Source organism: Mchenga conophoros, linkage group LG1 (genome assembly GCF_057382185.1).
Source record: "Mchenga conophoros isolate Kocher_MC1m ecotype Shallow Benthic linkage group LG1, M_conophoros_male_GT1.1, whole genome shotgun sequence".
Lineage (NCBI taxonomy): Eukaryota > Metazoa > Chordata > Actinopteri > Cichliformes > Cichlidae > Mchenga > Mchenga conophoros.
The window spans coordinates 43,313,250-43,338,355 of NC_140526.1; the positions used below are offsets into that span (position 1 = coordinate 43,313,250).

General features: G+C 38.1%; 1 protein-coding gene across 1 annotated transcript in view; it reads right to left on the bottom strand.

Moving 5' to 3' along the window:
• Nucleotides 1–25,106, bottom strand: part of LOC146583940 (otogelin-like) — a 62,793-nt gene that overhangs the window by 20,484 nt on the left and 17,203 nt on the right. The gene's annotated exons all lie outside the window — the stretch shown is intronic.

The following is a 25,106-nucleotide window of genomic DNA, read 5'->3' on the forward strand; positions in this document are numbered from 1 at the left end:
GTCTCCGTGCTGGGCAAACAGGTTTTGCAGCTGTTTGAGCTAAGATTTCCAAGTTATTCACATAATGAAAACCTATACTTTGTTTCGGTCGAGTTCCCCATTCAAATGCATGTAACAGTGAGAAACGCACTGTCTTGGCGAAAGAAAGCGTTTTTGTACAACTTTATATAAATAGCTGTAACTTTTGATAGAAGACTCGGATACACATGTTTATGGCTTTATCTTATAGAACTCAAGGTTCCCGTGCTGGGCAAACAGGTTTTGCAGCTGTTTGAGCTAAGATTTCCAAGTTATTCACATAATGAAAACCTATACTTTGTTTCGGTCGAGTTCCCCATTCAAATGCATGTAACAGTGAGAAACGCACTGTCTTGGCGAAAGAAAGCTATTTTGTACAACTTCATATAAATAGCTGTAACTTTTGATAGAAGACTCAGACAAACATGTTTATGGCTTTATCTTATAGAACTCAAGGTCTCCGTGCTGGGAAAACAGGTTTTGCAGCTGTTTGAGCTAAGATTTCCAAGTTATTCACATAATGAAAACCTATACTTTGTTTCGGTCGAGTTCCCATTCAAATGCATGTAACAGTGAGAAACGCACTGTCTTGGCGAAAGAAAGCTATTTTGTACAACTTCATATAAATAGCTGTAACTTTTGATAGAAGACTCAGACAAACATGTTTATGGCTTTATCTTATAGAACTCAAGGTCTCCGTGCTGGGAAAACAGGTTTTGCAGCTGTTTGAGCTAAGATTTCCAAGTTATTCACATAATGAAGACTTATACTGTGTTTCGGTGGAGTTCCCCATTCAAATGCATGTAACAGTGAGAAACGCACTGTCTTGGCGAAAGAAAGCGTTTTTGTACAACTTCATATGAATAGCTGTAACTTTTGATAGAAGACTCGGATACACATGTTTATGGCTTTATCTTATAGAACTCGAGGTTCCGTGCTGGGAAAACAGGTTTTGCAGCTGTTTGAGCTAAGACTTCCAAGTTATTCACATAATGAAAACCTATACTTTGTTTCGGTCGAGTTCCCCATTCAAATGCATGTAACAGTGAGAAACGCACTGTCTTGGCGAAAGAAAGCGTTTTTGTACAACTTCATATAAAGAGCTGTAACTTTTGATAGAAGACTCGGATACACATGTTTATGGCTTTATCTTATAGAACTCAAGGTCTCCGTGCTGGGCAAACAGGTTTTGCAGCTGTTTGAGCTAAGATTTCCAAGTTATTCACATAATGAAAACCTATACTTTGTTTCGGTCGAGTTCCCCATTCAAATGCATGTAACAGTGAGAAACGCACTGTCTTGGCGAAAGAAAGCTATTTTGTACAACTTCATATAAATAGCTGTAACTTTTGATAGAAGACTCGGATACACATGTTCATGGCTTTATCTTATAGAACTCAAGGTCTCCGTGCTGGGCAAACAGGTTTTGCAGCTGTTTGAGCTAAGATTTCCAAGTTATTCACATAATGAAAACCTATACTTTGTTTCGGTCGAGTTCCCCATTCAAATGCATGTAACAGTGAGAAACGCACTGTCTTGGCGAAAGAAAGCGTTTTTGTACAACTTCATATAAATAGCTGTAACTTTTGATAGAAGACTCGGATACACATGTTTATGGCTTTATCTTATAGAACTCAAGGTCTCCGTGCTGGGCAAACAGGTTTTGCAGCTGTTTGAGCTAAGATTTCCAAGTTATTCACATAATGAAAACCTATACTTTGTTTCGGTCGAGTTCCCCATTCAAATGCATGTAACAGTGAGAAACGCACTGTCTTGGCGAAAGAAAGCTATTTTGTACAACTTCATATAAATAGCTGTAACTTTTGATAGAAGACTCGGATACACATGTTCATGGCTTTATCTTATAGAACTCAAGGTCTCCGTGCTGGGAAAACAGTTTTTGCAGCTGTTTGAGCTAAGATTTCCAAGTTATTCACATAATGAAGACTTATACTGTGTTTCGGTGGAGTTCCCCATTCAAATGCATGTAACAGTGAGAAACGCACTGTCTTGGCGAAAGAAAGCGTTTTTGTACAACTTCATATAAATAGCTGTAACTTTTGATAGAAGACTCGGATACACATGTTTATGGCTTTATCTTATAGAACTCAAGGTCTCCGTGCTGGGCAAACAGGTTTTGCAGCTGTTTGAGCTAAGATTTCCAAGTTATTCACATAATGAAAACCTATACTTTGTTTCGGTCGAGTTCCCCATTCAAATGCATGTAACAGTGAGAAACGCACTGTCTTGGCGAAAGAAAGCTATTTTGTACAACTTCATATAAATAGCTGTAACTTTTGATAGAAGACTCGGATACACATGTTCATGGCTTTATCTTATAGAACTCAAGGTCTCCGTGCTGGGAAAACAGTTTTTGCAGCTGTTTGAGCTAAGATTTCCAAGTTATTCACATAATGAAGACTTATACTGTGTTTCGGTGGAGTTCCCCATTCAAATGCATGTAACAGTGAGAAACGCACTGTCTTGGCGAAAGAAAGCGTTTTTGTACAACTTCATATGAATAGCTGTAACTTTTGATAGAAGACTCGGATACACATGTTTATGGCTTTATCTTATAGAACTCAAGGTTCCCGTGCTGGGAAAACAGGTTTTGCAGCTGTTTGAGCTAAGACTTCCAAGTTATTCACATAATGAAAACCTATACTTTGTTTCGGTCGAGTTCCCCATTCAAATGCATGTAACAGTGAGAAACGCACTGTCTTGGCGAAAGAAAGCGTTTTTGTACAACTTCATATAAATAGCTGTAACTTTTGATAGAAGACTCGGATACACATGTTTATGGCTTTATCTTATAGAACTCAAGGTCTCCGTGCTGGGCAAACAGGTTTTGCAGCTGTTTGAGCTAAGATTTCCAAGTTATTCACATAATGAAAACCTATACTTTGTTTCGGTCGAGTTCCCCATTCAAATGCATGTAACAGTGAGAAACGCACTGTCTTGGCGAAAGAAAGCGTTTTTGTACAACTTCATATAAATAGCTGTAACTTTTGATAGAAGACTCGGATACACATGTTTATGGCTTTATCTTATAGAACTCAAGGTTCCCGTGCTGGGCAAACAGGTTTTGCAGCTGTTTGAGCTAAGATTTCCAAGTTATTCACATAATGAAAACCTATACTTTGTTTCGGTCGAGTTCCCCATTCAAATGCATGTAACAGTGAGAAACGCACTGTCTTGGCGAAAGAAAGCTATTTTGTACAACTTCATATAAATAGCTGTAACTTTTGATAGAAGACTCGGATACACATGTTCATGGCTTTATCTTATAGAACTCAAGGTCTCCGTGCTGGGCAAACAGGTTTTGCAGCTGTTTGAGCTAAGATTTCCAAGTTATTCACATAATGAAAACCTATACTTTGTTTCGGTCGAGTTCCCCATTCAAATGCATGTAACAGTGAGAAACGCACTGTCTTGGCGAAAGAAAGCTATTTTGTACAACTTCATATAAATAGCTGTAACTTTTGATAGAAGACTCAGACAAACATGTTTATGGCTTTATCTTATAGAACTCAAGGTCTCCGTGCTGGGAAAACAGGTTTTGCAGCTGTTTGAGCTAAGATTTCCAAGTTATTCACATAATGAAAACCTATACTTTGTTTCGGTCGAGTTCCCCATTCAAATGCATGTAACAGTGAGAAACGCACTGTCTTGGCGAAAGAAAGCTATTTTGTACAACTTCATATAAATAGCTGTAACCTTTGATAGAAGACTCGGATACACATGTTTATGGCTTTATCTTATAGAACTCAATATCCCCGTGCTGGGCAAACAGGTTTTGCAGCTGTTTGAGCTAAGATTTCCAAGTTATTCACATAATGAAAACCTATACTTTGTTTCGGTCGAGTTCCCCATTCAAATGCATGTAACAGTGAGAAACGCACTGTCTTGGCGAAAGAAAGCTATTTTGTACAACTTCATATAAATAGCTGTAACTTTTGATAGAAGACTCAGACAAACATGTTTATGGCTTTATCTTATAGAACTCAAGGTCTCCGTGCTGGGAAAACAGGTTTTGCAGCTGTTTGAGCTAAGATTTCCAAGTTATTCACATAATGAAGACTTATACTGTGTTTCGGTGGAGTTCCCCATTCAAATGCATGTAACAGTGAGAAACGCACTGTCTTGGCGAAAGAAAGCGTTTTTGTACAACTTCATATGAATAGCTGTAACTTTTGATAGAAGACTCGGATACACATGTTTATGGCTTTATCTTATAGAACTCGAGGTTCCGTGCTGGGAAAACAGGTTTTGCAGCTGTTTGAGCTAAGACTTCCAAGTTATTCACATAATGAAAACCTATACTTTGTTTCGGTCGAGTTCCCCATTCAAATGCATGTAACAGTGAGAAACGCACTGTCTTGGCGAAAGAAAGCGTTTTTGTACAACTTCATATAAATAGCTGTAACTTTTGATAGAAGACTCGGATACACATGTTTATGGCTTTATCTTATAGAACTCAAGGTCTCCGTGCTGGGCAAACAGGTTTTGCAGCTGTTTGAGCTAAGATTTCCAAGTTATTCACATAATGAAAACCTATACTTTGTTTCGGTCGAGTTCCCCATTCAAATGCATGTAACAGTGAGAAACGCACTGTCTTGGCGAAAGAAAGCGTTTTTGTACAACTTCATATAAATAGCTGTAACTTTTGATAGAAGACTCGGATACACATGTTTATGGCTTTATCTTATAGAACTCAAGGTCTCCGTGCTGGGCAAACAGGTTTTGCAGCTGTTTGAGCTAAGATTTCCAAGTTATTCACATAATGAAAACCTATACTTTGTTTCGGTCGAGTTCCCCATTCAAATGCATGTAACAGTGAGAAACGCACTGTCTTGGCGAAAGAAAGCTATTTTGTACAACTTCATATAAATAGCTGTAACTTTTGATAGAAGACTCGGATACACATGTTCATGGCTTTATCTTATAGAACTCAAGGTCTCCGTGCTGGGAAAACAGTTTTTGCAGCTGTTTGAGCTAAGATTTCCAAGTTATTCACATAATGAAGACTTATACTGTGTTTCGGTGGAGTTCCCCATTCAAATGCATGTAACAGTGAGAAACGCACTGTCTTGGCGAAAGAAAGCGTTTTTGTACAACTTCATATGAATAGCTGTAACTTTTGATAGAAGACTCGGATACACATGTTTATGGCTTTATCTTATAGAACTCAAGGTTCCCGTGCTGGGAAAACAGGTTTTGCAGCTGTTTGAGCTAAGACTTCCAAGTTATTCACATAATGAAAACCTATACTTTGTTTCGGTCGAGTTCCCCATTCAAATGCATGTAACAGTGAGAAACGCACTGTCTTGGCGAAAGAAAGCGTTTTTGTACAACTTCATATAAATAGCTGGTAACTTTTGATAGAAGACTCGGATACACATGTTTATGGCTTTATCTTATAGAACTCAAGGTTCCCGTGCTGGGCAAACAGGTTTTGCAGCTGTTTGAGCTAAGATTTCCAAGTTATTCACATAATGAAAACCTATACTTTGTTTCGGTCGAGTTCCCCATTCAAATGCATGTAACAGTGAGAAACGCACTGTCTTGGCGAAAGAAAGCTATTTTGTACAACTTCATATAAATAGCTGTAACTTTTGATAGAAGACTCGGATACACATGTTCATGGCTTTATCTTATAGAACTCAAGGTCTCCGTGCTGGGCAAACAGGTTTTGCAGCTGTTTGAGCTAAGATTTCCAAGTTATTCACATAATGAAAACCTATACTTTGTTTCGGTCGAGTTCCCCATTCAAATGCATGTAACAGTGAGAAACGCACTGTCTTGGCGAAAGAAAGCTATTTTGTACAACTTCATATAAATAGCTGTAACTTTTGATAGAAGACTCGGATACACATGTTCATGGCTTTATCTTATAGAACTCAAGGTCTCCGTGCTGGGAAAACAGTTTTTTGCAGCTGTTTGAGCTAAGATTTCCAAGTTATTCACATAATGAAGACTTATACTGTGTTTCGGTGGAGTTCCCCATTCAAATGCATGTAACAGTGAGAAACGCACTGTCTTGGCGAAAGAAAGCGTTTTTGTACAACTTCATATATAGCTGTAACTTTTGATAGAAGACTCGGATACACATGTTTATGGCTTTATCTTATAGAACTCAAGGTCTCCGTGCTGGGCAAAACAGGTTTTGCAGCTGTTTGAGCTAAGATTTCCAAGTTATTCACATAATGAAAACCTATACTTTGTTTCGGTCGAGTTCCCCATTCAAATGCATGTAACAGTGAGAAACGCACTGTCTTGGCGAAAGAAAGCTATTTTGTACAACTTCATATAAATAGCTGTAACTTTTGATAGAAGACTCGGATACACATGTTCATGGCTTTATCTTATAGAACTCAAGGTCTCCGTGCTGGGAAAACAGTTTTTGCAGCTGTTTGAGCTAAGATTTCCAAGTTATTCACATAATGAAGACTTATACTGTGTTTCGGTGGAGTTCCCCATTCAAATGCATGTAACAGTGAGAAACGCACTGTCTTGGCGAAAGAAAGCGTTTTTGTACAACTTCATATGAATAGCTGTAACTTTTGATAGAAGACTCGGATACACATTTTTATGGCTTTATCTTATAGAACTCAAGGTTCCCGTGCTGGGAAAACAGGTTTTGCAGCTGTTTGAGCTAAGACTTCCAAGTTATTCACATAATGAAAACCTATACTTTGTTTCGGTCGAGTTCCCCATTCAAATGCATGTAACAGTGAGAAACGCACTGTCTTGGCGAAAGAAAGCTATTTTGTACAACTTCATATAAATAGCTGTAACTTTTGATAGAAGACTCGGATACACATGTTCATGGCTTTATCTTATAGAACTCAAGGTCTCCGTGCTGGGAAAACAGTTTTTGCAGCTGTTTGAGCTAAGATTTCCAAGTTATTCACATAATGAAGACTTATACTGTGTTTCGGTGGAGTTCCCCATTCAAATGCATGTAACAGTGAGAAACGCACTGTCTTGGCGAAAGAAAGCGTTTTTGTACAACTTCATATGAATAGCTGTAACTTTTGATAGAAGACTCGGATACACATGTTTATGGCTTTATCTTATAGAACTCAAGGTTCCCGTGCTGGGAAAACAGGTTTTGCAGCTGTTTGAGCTAAGACTTCCAAGTTATTCACATAATGAAAACCTATACTTTGTTTCGGTCGAGTTCCCCATTCAAATGCATGTAACAGTGAGAAACGCACTGTCTTGGCGAAAGAAAGCTATTTTGTACAACTTCATATAAATAGCTGTAACTTTTGATAGAAGACTCGGATACACATGTTCATGGCTTTATCTTATAGAACTCAAGGTCTCCGTGCTGGGAAAACAGTTTTTGCAGCTGTTTGAGCTAAGATTTCCAAGTTATTCACATAATGAAGACTTATACTGTGTTTCGGTGGAGTTCCCCATTCAAATGCATGTAACAGTGAGAAACGCACTGTCTTGGCGAAAGAAAGCGTTTTTGTACAACTTCATATGAATAGCTGTAACTTTTGATAGAAGACTCGGATACACATGTTTATGGCTTTATCTTATAGAACTCAAGGTTCCCGTGCTGGGCAAACAGGTTTTGCAGCTGTTTGAGCTAAGATTTCCAAGTTATTCACATAATGAAAACCTATACTTTGTTTCGGTCGAGTTCCCCATTCAAATGCATGTAACAGTGAGAAACGCACTGTCTTGGCGAAAGAAAGCTATTTTGTACAACTTCATATAAATAGCTGTAACTTTTGATAGAAGACTCGGATACACATGTTCATGGCTTTATCTTATAGAACTCAAGGTCTCCGTGCTGGGCAAACAGGTTTTGCAGCTGTTTGAGCTAAGATTTCCAAGTTATTCACATAATGAAAAACCTATACTTTGTTTCGGTCGAGTTCCCCATTCAAATGCATGTAACAGTGAGAAACGCACTGTCTTGGCGAAAGAAAGCTATTTTGTACAACTTCATATAAATAGCTGTAACTTTTGATAGAAGACTCGGATACACATGTTCATGGCTTTATCTTATAGAACTCAAGGTCTCCGTGCTGGAAAACAGTTTTTGCAGCTGTTTGAGCTAAGATTTCCAAGTTATTCACATAATGAAGACTTATACTGTGTTTCGGTGGAGTTCCCCATTCAAATGCATGTAACAGTGAGAAACGCACTGTCTTGGCGAAAGAAAGCGTTTTTGTACAACTTCATATAAATAGCTGTAACTTTTGATAGAAGACTCGGATACACATGTTTATGGCTTTATCTTATAGAACTCAAGGTCTCCGTGCTGGGCAAACAGGTTTTGCAGCTGTTTGAGCTAAGATTTCCAAGTTATTCACATAATGAAAACCTATACTTTGTTTCGGTCGAGTTCCCCATTCAAATGCATGTAACAGTGAGAAACGCACTGTCTTGGCGAAAGAAAGCTATTTTGTACAACTTCATATAAATAGCTGTAACTTTTGATAGAAGACTCGGATACACATGTTCATGGCTTTATCTTATAGAACTCAAGGTCTCCGTGCTGGGAAAACAGTTTTTGCAGCTGTTTGAGCTAAGATTTCCAAGTTATTCACATAATGAAGACTTATACTGTGTTTCGGTGGAGTTCCCCATTCAAATGCATGTAACAGTGAGAAACGCACTGTCTTGGCGAAAGAAAGCGTTTTTGTACAACTTCATATGAATAGCTGTAACTTTTGATAGAAGACTCGGATACACATTTTTATGGCTTTATCTTATAGAACTCAAGGTTCCCGTGCTGGGAAAACAGGTTTTGCAGCTGTTTGAGCTAAGACTTCCAAGTTATTCACATAATGAAAACCTATACTTTGTTTCGGTCGAGTTCCCCATTCAAATGCATGTAACAGTGAGAAACGCACTGTCTTGGCGAAAGAAAGCTATTTTGTACAACTTCATATAAATAGCTGTAACTTTTGATAGAAGACTCGGATACACATGTTCATGGCTTTATCTTATAGAACTCAAGGTCTCCGTGCTGGGAAAACAGTTTTTGCAGCTGTTTGAGCTAAGATTTCCAAGTTATTCACATAATGAAGACTTATACTGTGTTTCGGTGGAGTTCCCCATTCAAATGCATGTAACAGTGAGAAACGCACTGTCTTGGCGAAAGAAAGCGTTTTTGTACAACTTCATATGAATAGCTGTAACTTTTGATAGAAGACTCGGATACACATGTTCATGGCTTTATCTTATAGAACTCAAGGTCTCCGTGCTGGGCAAACAGGTTTTGCAGCTGTTTGAGCTAAGATTTCCAAGTTATTCACATAATGAAAACCTATACTTTGTTTCGGTCGAGTTCCCCATTCAAATGCATGTAACAGTGAGAAACGCACTGTCTTGGCGAAAGAAAGCTATTTTGTACAACTTCATATAAATAGCTGTAACTTTTGATAGAAGACTCGGATACACATGTTCATGGCTTTATCTTATAGAACTCAAGGTCTCCGTGCTGGGCAAACAGGTTTTGCAGCTGTTTGAGCTAAGATTTCCAAGTTATTCACATAATGAAAACCTATACTTTGTTTCGGTCGAGTTCCCCATTCAAATGCATGTAACAGTGAGAAACGCACTGTCTTGGCGAAAGAAAGCGTTTTTGTACAACTTCATATAAATAGCTGTAACTTTTGATAGAAGACTCGGATACACATGTTTATGGCTTTATCTTATAGAACTCAAGGTTCCCGTGCTGGGAAAACAGGTTTTGCAGCTGTTTGAGCTAAGACTTCCAAGTTATTCACATAATGAAAACCTATACTTTGTTTCGGTCGAGTTCCCCATTCAAAATGCATGTAACAGTGAGAAACGCACTGTCTTGGCGAAAGAAAGCGTTTTTGTACAACTTCATATAAATAGCTGTAACTTTTGATAGAAGACTCGGATACACATGTTTATGGCTTTATCTTATAGAACTCAAGGTCTCCGTGCTGGGCAAACAGGTTTGCAGCTGTTTGAGCTAAGATTTCCAAGTTATTCACATAATGAAAACCTATACTTTGTTTCGGTCGAGTTCCCCATTCAAATGCATGTAACAGTGAGAAACGCACTGTCTTGGCGAAAGAAAGCGTTTTTGTACAACTTCATATAAATAGCTGTAACTTTTGATAGAAGACTCGGATACACATGTTTATGGCTTTATCTTATAGAACTCAAGGTTCCCGTGCTGGGCAAACAGGTTTTGCAGCTGTTTGAGCTAAGATTTCCAAGTTATTCACATAATGAAAACCTATACTTTGTTTCGGTCGAGTTCCCCATTCAAATGCATGTAACAGTGAGAAACGCACTGTCTTGGCGAAAGAAAGCTATTTTGTACAACTTCATATAAATAGCTGTAACTTTTGATAGAAGACTCGGATACACATGTTCATGGCTTTATCTTATAGAACTCAAGGTCTCCGTGCTGGGCAAACAGGTTTTGCAGCTGTTTGAGCTAAGATTTCCAAGTTATTCACATAATGAAAACCTATACTTTGTTTCGGTCGAGTTCCCCATTCAAATGCATGTAACAGTGAGAAACGCACTGTCTTGGCGAAAGAAAGCTATTTTGTACAACTTCATATAAATAGCTGTAACTTTTGATAGAAGACTCAGACAAACATGTTTATGGCTTTATCTTATAGAACTCAAGGTCTCCGTGCTGGGAAAACAGGTTTTGCAGCTGTTTGAGCTAAGATTTCCAAGTTATTCACATAATGAAAACCTATACTTTGTTTCGGTCGAGTTCCCCATTCAAATGCATGTAACAGTGAGAAACGCACTGTCTTGGCGAAAGAAAGCTATTTTGTACAACTTCATATAAATAGCTGTAACCTTTGATAGAAGACTCGGATACACATGTTTATGGCTTTATCTTATAGAACTCAATATCCCCGTGCTGGGCAAACAGGTTTCGCAGCTGTTTGAGCTAAGATTTCCAAGTTATTCACATAATGAAAACCTATACTTTGTTTCGGTCGAGTTCCCCATTCAAATGCATGTAACAGTGAGAAACGCACTGTCTTGGCGAAAGAAAGCTATTTTGTACAACTTCATATAAATAGCTGTAACTTTTGATAGAAGACTCAGACAAACATGTTTATGGCTTTATCTTATAGAACTCAAGGTCTCCGTGCTGGGGAAAACAGGTTTTGCAGCTGTTTGAGCTAAGATTTCCAAGTTATTCACATAATGAAAACTTATACTGTGTTTCGGTGGAGTTCCCCATTCAAATGCATGTAACAGTGAGAAACGCACTGTCTTGGCGAAAGAAAGCGTTTTTGTACAACTTCATATGAATAGCTGTAACTTTTGATAGAAGACTCGGATACACATGTTTATGGCTTTATCTTATAGAACTCAAGGTTCCGTGCTGGGAAAACAGGTTTTGCAGCTGTTTGAGCTAAGATTTCCAAGTTATTCACATAATGAAAACCTATACTTTGTTTCGGTCGAGTTCCCCATTCAAATGCATGTAACAGTGAGAAACGCACTGTCTTGGCGAAAGAAAGCGTTTTTGTACAACTTCATATAAGAGCTGTAACTTTTGATAGAAGACTCGGATACACATGTTTATGGCTTTATCTTATAGAACTCAAGGTCTCCGTGCTGGGCAAACAGGTTTTGCAGCTGTTTGAGCTAAGATTTCCAAGTTATTCACATAATGAAAACCTATACTTTGTTTCGGTCGAGTTCCCCATTCAAATGCATGTAACAGTGAGAAACGCACTGTCTTGGCGAAAGAAAGCGTTTTGTACAACTTCATATAAATAGCTGTAACTTTTGATAGAAGACTCGGATACACATGTTTATGGCTTTATCTTATAGAACTCAAGGTTCCGTGCTGGGAAAACAGGTTTTGCAGCTGTTTGAGCTAAGATTTCCAAGTTATTCACATAATGAAAACCTATACTTTGTTTCGGTCGAGTTCCCCATTCAAATGCATGTAACAGTGAGAAACGCACTGTCTTGGCGAAAGAAAGCGTTTTTGTACAACTTCATATAAATAGCTGTAACTTTTGATAGAAGACTCGGATACACATGTTTATGGCTTTATCTTATAGAACTCAAGGTCTCCGTGCTGGGAAAACAGGTTTTGCAGCTGTTTGAGCTAAGATTTCCAAGTTATTCACATAATGAAAACCTATACTTTGTTTCGGTCGAGTTCCCATTCAAATGCATGTAACAGTGAGAAACGCACTGTCTTGGCGAAAGAAAGCGTTTTTGTACAACTTCATATAAATAGCTGTAACTTTTGATAGAAGACTCGGATACACATGTTTATGGCTTTATCTTATAGAACTCAAGGTTCCCGTGCTGGGCAAACAGGTTTTGCAGCTGTTTGAGCTAAGATTTCCAAGTTATTCACATAATGAAAACCTATACTTTGTTTCGGTCGAGTTCCCCATTCAAATGCATGTAACAGTGAGAAACGCACTGTCTTGGCGAAAGAAAGCGTTTTTGTACAACTTCATATAAATAGCTGTAACTTTTGATAGAAGACTCGGATACACATGTTTATGGCTTTATCTTATAGAACTCAAGGTCTCCGTGCTGGGCAAACAGGTTTTGCAGCTGTTTGAGCTAAGATTTCCAAGTTATTCACATAATGAAAACCTATACTTTGTTTCGGTCGAGTTCCCCATTCAAATGCATGTAACAGTGAGAAACGCACTGTCTTGGCGAAAGAAAGCTATTTTGTACAACTTCATATAAATAGCTGTAACTTTTGATAGAAGACTCAGACAAACATGTTTATGGCTTTATCTTATAGAACTCAAGGTCTCCGTGCTGGGAAAACAGGTTTTGCAGCTGTTTGAGCTAAGATTTCCAAGTTATTCACATAATGAAAACCTATACTTTGTTTCGGTCGAGTTCCCCATTCAAATGCATGTAACAGTGAGAAACGCACTGTCTTGGCGAAAGAAAGCGTTTTTGTACAACTTCATATGAATAGCTGTAACTTTTGATAGAAGACTCGGATACACATGTTTATGGCTTTATCTTATAGAACTCGAGGTTCCGTGCTGGGAAAACAGGTTTTGCAGCTGTTTGAGCTAAGACTTCCAAGTTATTCACATAATGAAAACCTATACTTTGTTTCGGTCGAGTTCCCCATTCAAATGCATGTAACAGTGAGAAACGCACTGTCTTGGCGAAAGAAAGCGTTTTTGTACAACTTCATATAAATAGCTGTAACTTTTGATAGAAGACTCGGATACACATGTTTATGGCTTTATCTTATAGAACTCAAGGTCTCCGTGCTGGGCAAACAGGTTTTGCAGCTGTTTGAGCTAAGATTTCCAAGTTATTCACATAATGAAAACCTATACTTTGTTTCGGTCGAGTTCCCCATTCAAATGCATGTAACAGTGAGAACGCACTGTCTTGGCGAAAGAAAGCGTTTTTGTACAACTTCATATAAATAGCTGTAACTTTTGATAGAAGACTCGGATACACATGTTTATGGCTTTATCTTATAGAACTCAAGGTTCCCGTGCTGGGAAAACAGGTTTTGCAGCTGTTTGAGCTAAGATTTCCAAGTTATTCACATAATGAAAACCTATACTTTGTTTCGGTCGAGTTCCCCATTCAAATGCATGTAACAGTGAGAAACGCACTGTCTTGGCGAAAGAAAGCGTTTTTGTACAACTTCATATAAATAGCTGTAACTTTTGATAGAAGACTCGGATACACATGTTTATGGCTTTATCTTATAGAACTCAAGGTCTCCGTGCTGGGAAAACAGGTTTTGCAGCTGTTTGAGCTAAGATTTCCAAGTTATTCACATAATGAAAACCTATACTTTGTTTCGGTCGAGTTCCCCATTCAAATGCATGTAACAGTGAGAAACGCACTGTCTTGGCGAAAGAAAGCGTTTTTGTACAACTTCATATAAATAGCTGTAACTTTTGATAGAAGACTCGGATACACATGTTTATGGCTTTATCTTATAGAACTCAAGGTCTCCGTGCTGGGAAAACAGGTTTTGCAGCTGTTTGAGCTAAGATTTCCAAGTTATTCACATAATGAAAACCTATACTTTGTTTCGGTCGAGTTCCCCATTCAAATGCATGTAACAGTGAGAAACGCACTGTCTTGGCGAAAGAAAGCGTTTTTGTACAACTTCATATAAATAGCTGTAACTTTTGATAGAAGACTCGGATACACATGTTTATGGCTTTATCTTATAGAACTCAAGGTCCCCGTGCTGGGAAAACAGGTTTTGCAGCTGTTTGAGCTAAGATTTCCAAGTTATTCACATAATGAAAACCTATACTTTGTTTCGGTCGAGTTCCCCATTCAAATGCATGTAACAGTGAGAAACGCACTGTCTTGGCGAAAGAAAGCGTTTTTGTACAACTTCATATAAATAGCTGTAACTTTTGATAGAAGACTCGGATACACATGTTTATGGCTTTATCTTATAGAACTCAAGGTCTCCGTGCTGGGAAAACAGGTTTTGCAGCTGTTTGAGCTAAGATTTCCAAGTTATTCACATAATGAAAACCTATACTTTGTTTCGGTCGAGTTCCCCATTCAAATGCATGTAACAGTGAGAAACGCACTGTCTTGGCGAAAGAAAGCGTTTTTGTACAACTTCATATAAATAGCTGTAACTTTTGATAGAAGACTCGGATACACATGTTTATGGCTTTATCTTATAGAACTCAAGGTTCCCGTGCTGGGAAAACAGGTTTTGCAGCTGTTTGAGCTAAGATTTCCAAGTTATTCACATAATGAAAACCTATACTTTGTTTCGGTCGAGTTCCCCATTCAAATGCATGTAACAGTGAGAAACGCACTGTCTTGGCGAAAGAAAGCGTTTTTGTACAACTTCATATAAATAGCTGTAACTTTTGATAGAAGACTCGGATACACATGTTTATGGCTTTATCTTATAGAACTCAAGGTCTCCGTGCTGGGAAAACAGGTTTTGCAGCTGTTTGAGCTAAGATTTCCAAGTTATTCACATAATGAAAACCTATACTTTGTTTCGGTCGAGTTCCCCATTCAAATGCATGTAACAGTGAGAAACGCACTGTCTTGGCGAAAGAAAGCGTTTTTGTACAACTTCATATAAATAGCTGTAACTTTTGATAGAAGACTCGGATACACATGTTTATGGCTTTATCTTATAGAACTCAAGGTTCCCGTGCTGGGAAACAGGTTTTGCAGCTGTTTGAGCTAAGATTTCCAAGTTATTCACATAATGAAAACCTATACTTTGTTTCGGTCGAGTTCCCCATTCAAATGCATGTAACAGTGAGAAACGCACTGTCTTGGCGAAAGAAAGCGTTTTTGTACAACTTCATATAAATAGCTGTAACTTTTGATAGAAGACTCAGACAAACATGTTTATGGCTTTATCTTATAGAACTCAAGGTCTCCGTGCTGGGAAAACAGGTTTTGCAGCTGTTTGAGCTAAGATTTCCAAGTTATTCACATAATGAAAACCTATACTTTGTTTCGGTCGAGTTCCCCATTCAAATGCATGTAACAGTGAGAAACGCACTGTCTTGGCGAAAGAAAGCGTTTTTGTACAACTTCATATAAATAGCTGTAACTTTTGATAGAAGACTCGGATACACATGTTTATGGCTTTATCTTATAGAACTCAAGGTCTCCGTGCTGGGAAAACAGGTTTTGCAGCTGTTTGAGCTAAGATTTCCAAGTTATTCACATAATGAAAACCTATACTTTGTTTCGGTCGAGTTCCCCATTCAAATGCATGTAACAGTGAGAAACGCACTGTCTTGGCGAAAGAAAGCGTTTTTGTACAACTTCATATAAATAGCTGTAACTTTTGATAGAAGACTCGGATACACATGTTTATGGCTTTATCTTATAGAACTCAAGGTCTCCGTGCTGGGAAAACAGGTTTTGCAGCTGTTTGAGCTAAGATTTCCAAGTTATTCACATAATGAAAACCTATACTTTGTTTCGGTCGAGTTCCCCATTCAAATGCATGTAACAGTGAGAAACGCACTGTCTTGGCGAAAGAAAGCGTTTTTGTACAACTTCATATAAATAGCTGTAACTTTTGATAGAAGACTCGGATACACATGTTTATGGCTTTATCTTATAGAACTCAAGGTTCCCGTGCTGGGCAAACAGGTTTTGCAGCTGTTTGAGCTAAGATTTCCAAGTTATTCACATAATGAAAACCTATACTTTGTTTCGGTCGAGTTCCCCATTCAAATGCATGTAACAGTGAGAAACGCACTGTCTTGGCGAAAGAAAGCGTTTTTGTACAACTTCATATAAATAGCTGTAACTTTTGATAGAAGACTCGGATACACATGTTTATGGCTTTATCTTATAGAACTCAAGGTCTCCGTGCTGGGAAAACAGGTTTTGCAGCTGTTTGAGCTAAGATTTCCAAGTTATTCACATAATGAAAACCTATACTTTGTTTCGGTCGAGTTCCCCATTCAAATGCATGTAACAGTGAGAAACGCACTGTCTTGGCGAAAGAAAGCGTTTTTGTACAACTTCATATAAATAGCTGTAACTTTTGATAGAAGACTCGGATACACATGTTTATGGCTTTATCTTATAGAACTCAAGGTCTCCGTGCTGGGAAAACAGGTTTTGCAGCTGTTTGAGCTAAGATTTCCAAGTTATTCACATAATGAAAACCTATACTTTGTTTCGGTCGAGTTCCCCATTCAAATGCATGTAACAGTGAGAAACGCACTGTCTTGGCGAAAGAAAGCGTTTTTGTACAACTTCATATAAATAGCTGTAACTTTTGATAGAAGACTCGGATACACATGTTTATGGCTTTATCTTATAGAACTCAAGGTCTCCGTGCTGGGCAAACAGGTTTTGCAGCTGTTTGAGCTAAGATTTCCAAGTTATTCACATAATGAAAACCTATACTTTGTTTCGGTCGAGTTCCCCATTCAAATGCATGTAACAGTGAGAAACGCACTGTCTTGGCGAAAGAAAGCTATTTTGTACAACTTCATATAAAATAGCTGTAACTTTTGATAGAAGACTCAGACAAACATGTTTATAGCTTTATCTTATAGAACTCAAGGTCTCCGTGCTGGGAAAACAGGTTTTGCAGCTGTTTGAGCTAAGATTTCCAAGTTATTCACATAATGAAAACCTATACTTTGTTTCGGTCGAGTTCCCCATTCAAATGCATGTAACAGTGAGAAACGCACTGTCTTGGCGAAAGAAAGCTATTTTGTACAACTTCATATAAATAGCTGTAACTTTTGATAGAAGACTCGGATACACATGTTTATGGCTTTATCTTATAGAACTCAAGGTTCCCGTGCTGGGCAAACAGGTTTCGCAGCTGTTTGAGCTAAGATTTCCAAGTTATTCACATAATGAAAACCTATACTTTGTTTCGGTCGAGTTCCCCATTCAAATGCATGTAACAGTGAGAAACGCACTGTCTTGGCGAAAGAAAGCTATTTTGTACAACTTCATATAAATAGCTGTAACTTTTGATAGAAGACTCAGACAAACATGTTTATGGCTTTATCTTATAGAACTCAAGGTCTCCGTGCTGGGAAAACAGGTTTTGCAGCTGTTTGAGCTAAGATTTCCAAGTTATTCACATAATGAAGACTTATACTGTGTTTCGGTGGAGTTCCCCATTCAAATGCATGTAACAGTGAGAAACGCACTGTCTTGGCGAAAGAAAGCGTTTTTGTACAACTTCATATGAATAGCTGTAACTTTTGATAGAAGACTCGGATACACATGTTTATGGCTTTATCTTATAGAACTCGAGGTTCCGTGCTGGGAAAACAGGTTTTGCAGCTGTTTGAGCTAAGACTTCCAAGTTATTCACATAATGAAAACCTATACTTTGTTTCGGTCGAGTTCCCCATTCAAATGCATGTAACAGTGAGAAACGCACTGTCTTGGCGAAAGAAAGCGTTTTTGTACAACTTCATATAAATAGCTGTAACTTTTGATAGAAGACTCGGATACACATGTTTATGGCTTTATCTTATAGAACTCAAGGTTCCCGTGCTGGGCAAACAGGTTTTGCAGCTGTTTGAGCTAAGATTTCCAAGTTATTCACATAATGAAAACCTATACTTTGTTTCGGTCGAGTTCCCCATTCAAATGCATGTAACAGTGAGAAACGCACTGTCTTGGCGAAAGAAAGCTATTTTGTACAACTTCATATAAATAGCTGTAACTTTTGATAGAAGACTCGGATACACATGTTCATGGCTTTATCTTATAGAACTCAAGGTCTCCGTGCTGGGAAAACAGTTTTTGCAGCTGTTTGAGCTAAGATTTCCAAGTTATTCACATAATGAAGACTTATACTGTGTTTCGGTGGAGTTCCCCATTCAAATGCATGTAACAGTGAGAAACGCACTGTCTTGGCGAAAGAAAGCGTTTTGTACAACTTCATATGAATAGCTGTAACTTTTGATAGAAGACTCGGATACACATGTTTATGGCTTTATCTTATAGAACTCAAGGTTCCCGTGCTGGGAAAACAGGTTTTGCAGCTGTTTGAGCTAAGACTTCCAAGTTATTCACATAATGAAAACCTATACTTTGTTTCGGTCGAGTTCCCCATTCAAATGCATGTAACAGTGAGAAACGCACTGTCTTGGCGAAAGAAAGCGTTTTTGTACAACTTCATATAAATAGCTGTAACTTTTGATAGAAGACTCGGATACACATGTTTATGGCTTTATCTTATAGAACTCAAGGTTCCCGTGCTGGGCAAACAGGTTTTGCAGCTGTTTGAGCTAAGATTTCCAAGTTATTCACATAATGAAAACCTATACTTTGTTTCGGTCGAGTTCCCCATTCAAATGCATGTAACAGTGAGAAACGCACTGTCTTGGCGAAAGAAAGCTATTTTGTACAACTTCATATAAATAGCTGTAACTTTTGATAGAAGACTCGGATACACATGTTCATGGCTTTATCTTATAGAACTCAAGGTCTCCGTGCTGGGCAAACAGGTTTTGCAGCTGTTTGAGCTAAGATTTCCAAGTTATTCACATAATGAAAACCTATACTTTGTTTCGGTCGAGTTCCCCATTCAAATGCATGTAACAGTGAGAAACGCACTGTCTTGGCGAAAGAAAGCTATTTTGTACAACTTCATATAAATAGCTGTAACTTTTGATAGAAGACTCAGACAAACATGTTTATGGCTTTATCTTATAGAACTCAAGGTCTCCGTGCTGGGAAAACAGGTTTTGCAGCTGTTTGAGCTAAGATTTCCAAGTTATTCACATAATGAAAACCTATACTTTGTTTCGGTCGAGTTCCCATTCAAATGCATGTAACAGTGAGAAACGCACTGTCTTGGCGAAAGAAAGCTATTTTGTACAACTTCATATAAATAGCTGTAACCTTTGATAGAAGACTCGGATACACATGTTTATGGCTTTATCTTATAGAACTCAATATCCCCGTGCTGGGCAAACAGGTTTCGCAGCTGTTTGAGCTAAGATTTCCAAGTTAGTCACATAATGAAAACCTATACTTTGTTTCGGTCGAGTTCCCCATTCAAATGCATGTAACAGTGAGAAACGCACTGTCTTGGCGAAAGAAAGCTATTTTGTACAACTTCATATAAATAGCTGTAACTTTTGATAGAAGACTCGGATACACATGTTCATGGCTTTATCTTATAGAACTCAAGGTCTCCGTGCTGGGAAAACAGTTTTTGCAGCTGTTTGAGCTAAGATTTCCAAGTTATTCACATAATGAAGACTTATACTGTGTTTCGGTGGAGTTCCCATTCAAATGCATGTAACAGTGAGAAACGCACTGTCTTGGCGAAAGAAAGCGTTTTTGTACAACTTCATATGAATAGCTGTAATTTTTGATAGAAGACTCGGATACACATGTTTATGGCTTTATCTTATAGAAACTCAAGGTTCCCGTGGCTGGGAAAACAGGTTTTGCAGCTGTTTGAGCTAAGACTTCCAAGTTATTCACATAATGAAAACCTATACTTTGTTTCGGTCGAGTTCCCCATTCAAATGCATGTAACAGTGAGAAACGCACTGTCTTGGCGAAAGAAAGCGTTTTTGTACAACTTCATATAAATAGCTGTAACTTTTGATAGAAGACTCGGATACACATGTTCATGGCTTTATCTTATAGAACTCAGGTCTCCGTGCTGGGAAAACAGTTTTTTGCAGCTGTTTGAGCTAAGATTTCCAAGTTATTCACATAATGAAGACTTATACTGTGTTTCGGTGGAGTTCCCCATTCAAATGCATGTAACAGTGAGAAACGCACTGTCTTGGCGAAAGAAAGCGTTTTTGTACAACTTCATATGAATAGCTGTAACTTTTGATAGAAGACTCGGATACACATGTTTATGGCTTTATCTTATAGAACTCAAGGTTCCCGTGCTGGGAAAACAGGTTTTGCAGCTGTTTGAGCTAAGACTTCCAAGTTATTCACATAATGAAAACCTATACTTTGTTTCGGTCGAGTTCCCCATTCAAATGCATGTAACAGTGAGAAACGCACTGTCTTGGCGAAAGAAAGCTATTTTGTACAACTTCATATAAATAGCTGTAACTTTTGATAGAAGACTCAGACAAACATGTTTATGGCTTTATCTTTATAGAACTCAAGATCTCCGTGCTGGGAAAACAGTTTTTTGCAGCTGTTGGAGCTAAGATTTCCAAGTTATTCACATAATGAAAACTTATACTTTGTTTCGGTGGAGTTCCCCATTCAAATGCATGTAACAGTGAGAAACGCACTGTCTTGGCGAAAGAAAGCGTTTTTGTACAACTTCATATGAATAGCTGTAACTTTTGATAGAAGACTCGGATACACATGTTTATGGCTTTATCTTATAGAACTCAAGGTTCCCGTGCTGGGCAAACAGGTTTTGCAGCTGTTTGAGCTAAGATTTCCAAGTTATTCACATAATGAAAACCTATACTTTGTTTCGGTCGAGTTCCCCATTCAAATGCATGTAACAGTGAGAAACGCACTGTCTTGGCGAAAGAAAGCTATTTTGTACAACTTCATATAAATAGCTGTAACTTTTGATAGAAGACTCAGACAAACATGTTTATGGCTTTATCTTATAGAACTCAAGATCTCCGTGCTGGGAAAACAGGTTTTGCAGCTGTTTGAGCTAAGATTTCCAAGTTATTCACATAATGAAAACCTATACTTTGTTTCGGTCGAGTTCCCCATTCAAATGCATGTAACAGTGAGAAACGCACTGTCTTGGCGAAAGAAAGCGTTTTTGTACAACTTCATATAAATAGCTGTAACTTTTGATAGAAGACTCGGATACACATGTTTATGGCTTTATCTTATAGAACTCAAGGTCTCCGTGCTGGGCAAACAGGTTTTGCAGCTGTTTGAGCTAAGATTTCCAAGTTATTCACATAATGAAAACCTATACTTTGTTTCGGTCGAGTTCCCCATTCAAATGCATGTAACAGTGAGAAACGCATTGTCTTGGCGAAATAAAGCGTTTTTGTACAACTTTATATAAATAGCTGTAACTTTGATAGAAGACTCGGATACACATGTTCATGGCTTTATCTTATAGAACTCAAGGTCTCCGTGCTGGGCAAACAGGTTTTGCAGCTGTTTGAGCTAAGATTTCCAAGTTATTCACATAATGAAAACCTATACTTTGTTTCGGTCGAGTTCCCCATTCAAATGCATGTAACAGTGAGAAACGCACTGTCTTGGCGAAAGAAAGCGTTTTTGTACAACTTCATATAAATAGCTGTAACTTTTGATAGAAGACTCGGATACTCATGTTTATGGCTTTATCTTATAGAACTCAAGGTCCCATGCTGGGCAAACAGGTTTCGCAGCTGTTTGAGCTAAGATTTCCAAGTTATTCACATAATGAAAACCTATACTTTGTTTCGGTCGAGTTCCCCATTCAAATGCATGTAACAGTGAGAAACGCACTGTCTTGGCGAAAGAAAGCTATTTTGTACAACTTCATATAAATAGCTGTAACTTTTGATAGAAGACTCAGACAAACATGTTTATAGCTTTATCTTATAGAACTCAAGGTCTCCGTGCTGGGAAAACAGGTTTTGCAGCTGTTTGAGCTAAGATTTCCAAGTTATTCACATAATTGAAAACCTATACTTTGTTTCGGTCGAGTTCCCCATTCAAATGCATGTAACAGTGAGAAACGCACTGTCTTGGCGAAAGAAAGCGTTTTTGTACAACTTCATATAAATAGCTGTAACTTTTGATAGAAGACTCGGATACACATGTTTATGGCTTTATCTTATAGAACTCAAGGTCTCCGTGCTGGGCAAACAGGTTTTGCAGCTGTTTGAGCTAAGATTTCCAAGTTATTCACATAATGAAAACCTATACTTTGTTTCGGTCGAGTTCCCCATTCAAATGCATGTAACAGTGAGAAACGCATTGTCTTGGCGAAATAAAGCGTTTTTGTACAACTTTATATAAATAGCTGTAACTTTTGATAGAAGACTCGGATACACATGTTCATGGCTTTATCTTATAGAACTCAAGGTCTCCGTGCTGGGCAAACAGGTTTTGCAGCTGTTTGAGCTAAGATTTCCAAGTTATTCACATAATGAAAACCTATACTTTGTTTCGGTCGAGTTCCCCATTCAAATGCATGTAACAGTGAGAAACGCACTGTCTTGGCGAAAGAAAGCGTTTTTGTACAACTTCATATAAATAGCTGTAACTTTTGATAGAAGACTCGGATACACATGTTTATGGCTTTATCTTATAGAACTCAAGGTTCCCATGCTGGGCAAACAGGTTTCGCAGCTGTTTGAGCTAAGATTTCCAAGTTATTCACATAATGAAAACCTATACTTTGTTTCGGTCGAGTTCCCCATTCAAATGCATGTAACAGTGAGAAACGCACTGTCTTGGCGAAAGAAAGCTATTTTGTACAACTTCATATAAATAGCTGTAACTTTTGATAGAAGACTCAGACAAACATGTTTATAGCTTTATCTTATAGAACTCAAGGTCTCCGTGCTGGGAAAACAGGTTTTGCAGCTGTTTGAGCTAAGATTTCCAAGTTATTCACATAATGAAAACCTATACTTTGTTTCGGTCGAGTTCCCCATTCAAATGCATGTAACAGTGAGAAACGCACTGTCTTGGCGAAAGAAAGCTATTTTGTACAACTTCATATAAATAGCTGTAACTTTTGATAGAAGACTCGGATACACATGTTTATGGCTTTATCTTATAGAACTCAAGGTTCCCGTGCTGGGCAAACAGGTTTCGCAGCTGTTTGAGCTAAGATTTCCAAGTTATTCACATAATGAAAACCTATACTTTGTTTCGGTCGAGTTCCCCATTCAAATGCATGTAACAGTGAGAAACGCACTGTCTTGGCGAAAGAAAGCTATTTTGTACAACTTCATATAAATAGCTGTAACTTTTGATAGAAGACTCAGACAAACATGTTTATGGCTTTATCTTATAGAACTCAAGGTCTCCGTGCTGGGAAAACAGGTTTGCAGCTGTTTGAGCTAAGATTTCCAAGTTATTCACATAATGAAGACTTATACTGTGTTTCGGTGGAGTTCCCATTCAAATGCATGTAACAGTGAGAAACGCACTGTCTTGGCGAAAGAAAGCGTTTTTGTACAACTTCATATGAATAGCTGTAACTTTTGATAGAAGACTCGGATACACATGTTTATGGCTTTATCTTATAGAACTCGAGGTTCCGTGCTGGGAAAACAGGTTTTGCAGCTGTTTGAGCTAAGACTTCCAAGTTATTCACATAATGAAAACCTATACTTTGTTTCGGTCGAGTTCCCCATTCAAATGCATGTAACAGTGAGAAACGCACTGTCTTGGCGAAAGAAAGCGTTTTTGTACAACTTCATATAAATAGCTGTAACTTTTGATAGAAGACTCGGATACACATGTTTATGGCTTTATCTTATAGAACTCAAGGTCTCCGTGCTGGGCAAACAGGTTTTGCAGCTGTTTGAGCTAAGATTTCCAAGTTATTCACATAATGAAAACCTATACTTTGTTTCGGTCGAGTTCCCCATTCAAATGCATGTAACAGTGAGAAACGCACTGTCTTGGCGAAAGAAAGCGTTTTGTACAACTTCATATAAATAGCTGTAACTTTTGATAGAAGACTCGGATACACATGTTTATGGCTTTATCTTATAGAACTCAAGGTTCCCGTGCTGGGCAAACAGGTTTTGCAGCTGTTTGAGCTAAGATTTCCAAGTTATTCACATAATGAAAACCTATACTTTGTTTCGGTCGAGTTCCCCATTCAAATGCATGTAACAGTGAGAAACGCACTGTCTTGGCGAAAGAAAGCTATTTTGTACAACTTCATATAAATAGCTGTAACTTTTGATAGAAGACTCGGATACACATGTTCATGGCTTTATCTTATAGAACTCAAGGTCTCCGTGCTGGGCAAACAGGTTTTGCAGCTGTTTGAGCTAAGATTTCCAAGTTATTCACATAATGAAAACCTATACTTTGTTTCGGTCGAGTTCCCCATTCAAATGCATGTAACAGTGAGAAACGCACTGTCTTGGCGAAAGAAAGCGTTTTTGTACAACTTCATATAAATAGCTGTAACTTTTGATAGAAGACTCGGATACACATGTTTATGGCTTTATCTTATAGAACTCAAGGTCTCCGTGCTGGGCAAACAGGTTTTGCAGCTGTTTGAGCTAAGATTTCCAAGTTATTCCACATAATGAAAACCTATACTTTGTTTCGGTCGAGTTCCCCATTCAAATGCATGTAACAGTGAGAAACGCACTGTCTTGGCGAAAGAAAGCTATTTTGTACAACTTCATATAAATAGCTGTAACCTTTGATAGAAGACTCGGATACACATGTTTATGGCTTTATCTTATAGAACTCAATATCCCCGTGCTGGGCAAACAGGTTTCGCAGCTGTTTGAGCTAAGATTTCCAAGTTATTCACATAATGAAAACCTATACTTTGTTTCGGTCGAGTTCCCCATTCAAATGCATGTAACAGTGAGAAACGCACTGTCTTGGCGAAAGAAAGCTATTTTGTACAACTTCATATAAATAGCTGTAACTTTTGATAGAAGACTCAGACAAACATGTTTATGGCTTTATCTTATCTCTCT